General features: G+C 42.5%; 1 pseudogene; it reads left to right on the forward strand.

Annotated features, from left to right (window-relative positions):
* The first annotated feature begins 211 nt into the window (after window positions 1-211).
* LOC101343645 (vomeronasal type-1 receptor 1-like) overlaps window positions 212-4,536 on the forward strand; it is an 18,986-nt pseudogene continuing 14,661 nt past the window's right edge.

Consider the following 4,536-nt stretch of genomic DNA (forward strand, 5'->3'; position numbering starts at 1 on the left):
TGTCATGAGAACACATACATTTTCTGGCTGTAATGACAGTAATTCAATATTCTATTTTATTCTCCAGATTTCTCCAATTCCAAAAAAATCAAACTCCATCATTCTCTCTAAATTTAAAAAATAAATGTTTTTTACTAACCTAAGTTTGGGTATTATCTTCGTCATTCAGACTGGAGCTGAGATCCTTGGAAATTCCTCCCTTCTTTGTCTTTATAATCTTACTTCAATGACTGGACACATGCTGAGAAATGCAGACTTGATTCTCAATCAGCTGGCCATAGCCAACTCCTTGGTGCTTTTCTCCAGAGGGAACCCTCAGACCATGGCAGTTTTTGGATTGAAATATTTCCTGGATGAATTTGGATGTAAAGTTGTTTTATATTTATACAGAGAGAGCAGAGGGTTTTCCCTCAGCACTACCTGCCTCCTGAGTGACTTCTAGGCCATTAAACTTTGTCCCAGTACTTCTAGGTAGATGTAGCTCAGAATGAGATCCCCAAGGTACATTGGCTTCTGCTGTTTCCTCTGCTAGATCCTGCATCTCTTAGTAAATGCTCACATTCCTATGAGAGTGACAAGCCCACTGAAGAGCAGAAACCTGAGTGTGGAAATTACTTATACATATTGTTCCTGGGTTATTCCAGAGAGATTTATAGTTTTAGTAAATGTAGCCATTATCTCCTCTATTGACGGTAAGTGTTTGGGCCTCATGGTTTGGGCCAGTGTCTCCATGGTCCTTGTCTTGCACAGACACAAGCAGTGAGTCCAACACATTCACAGCAACAGCCTCTCCACCAGCCCTTCCCACTAGGCTAGAGCCACACACGCCATCCTCGTCCTGGTGTGTATGTTTGTCTCCTTTTACTCTCTCTCTTCCCTTTTGTCTTATTGGACAGTCCTGACTGTGTCTCCAAGCCATTGGCTGAAAAACATCTCTGCATTGGTGTCTTCAGGCTTTCCAACATTTAGCCCCTTTGTGCTCTGTCTTAGACTGGGTTCTCCAGAGAACAAAACCAGTAAAGCACATAAATATATATACATAGAGAGAGATTTATATCATGGAAATGGCTCATGCAATTGTAGAGGGTGGAACATTCCAAGTCTGTGGATCAGGATAGAGGCTTCTGTCAATTCACATAGCTGCAGGGGTTGGCGAACCCGAGATTGGCAGGTGAAGAGCAGGGCCCTTGCTTACAGGTGGTGAGGACTGACGAATCCCAAGATTGGCAGGCAAGATCGCAAGGCTTCTCCAGATTCACACAGCTGCAGGGGCTGGCGAACCCAAGATCAGCAAGTTGGAGAGTAGGGCTCCTGCTCACAGGCTATGAAGATCGACGAATCCCAAGATCAGCAGATAAACTGATAGCTCAAGTCCCAAAAACCAGAGGTCAGATGAACAGGAGGCAGCTGCAGGATCCAGAGCGAGCAAAAAAGCCAGAACTTCTGCTTATATTCAGATGCAGACCACACCCCCAAGGAAATGCCCTTTCAACTGATTGGCTACTCACAGCAGATTCCATCATGGGAGTGATCACATATAAACACTGAGAATCATGGCCCAGCCAAGCATGACAGACAATCTTAACCATCACATGCTCATTGACAGAAACACCTGTAATGCTCAGTTATGCTTTGCTTGCCTGGCAAGGAAACTTTTCTTCCAAGTGTGGGTTCTGGGCTATAAGTTTCCTCCAGGATATCCCTTTATTTGTTTAGCCACTACTTATATTTATAGGCTTATAGTCTATGGCAGATTACAGTGCAGTGAATTACTTAATATGGCCCTTCTAGCCATAGTCTTTGTGACTCCCACACAATGATTGGGTGGGTTTATGCAAATAAGGTTCTTGTGGCCCATCAAGAGGAACGGACAGCCTGCTAATAATGCAAATATGGTGTATGAAACGCTTGCAGGGGTGGGACCATGCAAATAAGGTGTATGACACCCTAATGAGGGGATTGGTCAGTTTTGCAATCCCTCTAGGCTTGAAGAGAGCCAATCCCAGATGTGGAGCAGGGGACCTCACTGTCATCATCAGAAGAGCAAGGAGCAGAGTGTGTCCTTTTGACCCAGCGTCCCTGCACTGAGAATCTCCTAGACCCAGGAGACAAAGAGAGAGCTGTAACACTGGAGAAGATGTGAGATGGCAAAAAGCGGTGGCAGAGAAACATTGGCAGCATGACCAGGAGACTGATGCTAGATGATGCAGTAGACTTCCCAGCCCATGGAGTGAGGTGGCTACCATGGACATGCCAACCCATGGAGAGAGCTGAGAACTTTTGGGCCAAGGCTTACTGTGGATGGGGAAGTCTTCAGGTACTTGTCAGTGGAGCTAAAGAGCTTTGTAACACTTGCCCAAGCAGGGCAGGGGATAAGGGGCCGAGAGACTGAAGGCTACAGAGAGGTCTGCCTGCAGGCACAGCTGAGAAAAGGCTGTCCTGATCGAAGAACTCTGTAATGAAAAGAGGTGGATTACCCAGTAAGCAAGGTAAGCACAGGCTTACTTACCAATCTGTAGTGAACAATCTCCCATGGGTTCAACAATGTGGTGTGACACTCATGTGAAATTGTTCACTACAGATTAGTAAGTAAACACAAGTAAACCTGTGCTTACCTTGCTTACTGGGTGTTACAGATTGAATTGTGTTCCCCAAAAATGTGTGTCGACTTCGCTAGCCCATGATGCCCAGAGTTGTGAGGTTGTCCTCCATTTTGTGATCTGATGTATTTATCCTATGTGTTGTAAATCTTAACCTCTATGACGTTAATGAGGCAGGATTAGAGGCAGTTATGTTAATGAGGCATGATGAAATCTACAGGATTAGATTGTATCTTGAGTCAATCTCTTTTAAGATATAAAAGACAGAAGTGATCAGAGAGGAAAGGCACCTTATTATCACAAAGCAAGAAGGGCCAGGAGTGGAGTGTGTCCTTTGGATTCAGGGTCCCTGTGCTGAAAAACTCCTAGACCCAAGGGAAGACTGACAACAAGGACCTTCCCTCAGAGCTCGCAGAGAAAGAAAGCCTTTCCCTAGAGCTGGCACCCTTAATTCAGACTTCTAGCCTCCCAGACTGTGAGAGAATAAATTTCTGTTTGTTAAAGCCATCCACTTGTAGTATATCTGTTATACCAGCACTAGATAACCAAGACACTGGTGTAATCCATCCCTGTCAGGGATTATAAATTTGAAAAGAGACTTTGATTCTGTAGGAATGTGCTGTGGAGTTGGAAGAGAGATAAATGCCACCCATACTTTGAAGCAGAATCTTTGATGTGGTGAAAAAACTTGCAATTGTTCACTACAGATGATCTGGTAAGCAAGGTAAGCACTGCCTATTTGATAATCCACCCTGAATCCTGAGTGCTTCCTGATCCTGAATTGTAACCTGTTACTTCCCTAATAAACTCCATAAACGTGAGTACTGTCTGTGAGTTCTATGTGGCCACTGCAATGAATTATTGAACCCAGCAGAGGAGTAGAGAGGGCTGTGGGAGGGATGGTTGGAGTCAGAATTGGTAAAAAAGTTGGAGGTTGGAGGTATGTTTGATCTCCACCTCATAGGAATCAGCTTTGGGCCGATGCCGATCTCAATGCTTCTTCCCCATTTGTGAAGTTAGAGGTCTGACGCCTCATGCCATTTTTACACAGATCTTCTATGTACTTAAAATTTAAAATTCGATAACAACAATAATAACCCTGACCTGGTAGTACTCATAGGGAAGCCAAAAATAGGCTGTGTGTAAATAATTAAAGATGGTTTAAAAAGATTATATAATGTTACTCACTAGAGAAGTTAAGGGAATTTCTTTATTATGTAATGTAGGGCATTTTCAGGGCTTGGGAGTTTGGGGATAGAAACTCACTTCTGATTTGAATGTTAGGTTGACACAAAAAATATACAGTAAAATCTTTGAGAGCTGGAACCTTAGTAAGGTGGGAACTTGTTAGAGAAGGATAACAAATATTTTCCACTAATAGTAAGTGATAGCAAAGTGGAAAGACTGCACCTGTCAAAGGCGGAAAACTTGTGAGACCCAGAAAAACAAGGCAGTCTCGTTGAGTTCCAGCTCTCACAGGTTTCACTGTATATGTTATTTTCTAAGCAAAGTAGTTAAAGGATATTTAAAGTGGAGAGAAAACAACTCATGATTTCCCTGGGTTGGAAAGGCATGTAAGGAATCAAAAGAACTGAAAGAAGTTTAATGTGTTTGGAGTAGAGTGTGTAGTGGAGCAAGAAATGAAGCAGGAAAAGTAGTGATGACTTCTGGAAGGTATTGGGGGACAGGTCAATGATCAGAACATTTCACAGAAGAGATGACAAGTCTCTAAGGGTTGAGTTAAGTGGGTGAAAGAATCAGAATTGCTTATGATTAAAAGATAATAAATATTCAGTTTAAAAAAATTTGCTTTATTTTTAAAAACTTTACATATTACTTTAGTTTTTTTTAATATATATTTTATTGTACTTCAGGTGAAGGCTTACAGAACAAATAGTTTCTCATGAAACAGTAGTACACATGTTGTTTTATGACA

The sequence above is a fragment of the Trichechus manatus genome, unplaced genomic scaffold (assembly GCF_000243295.1).
Source record: "Trichechus manatus latirostris isolate Lorelei unplaced genomic scaffold, TriManLat1.0 scaffold00176, whole genome shotgun sequence".
Lineage (NCBI taxonomy): Eukaryota > Metazoa > Chordata > Mammalia > Sirenia > Trichechidae > Trichechus > Trichechus manatus.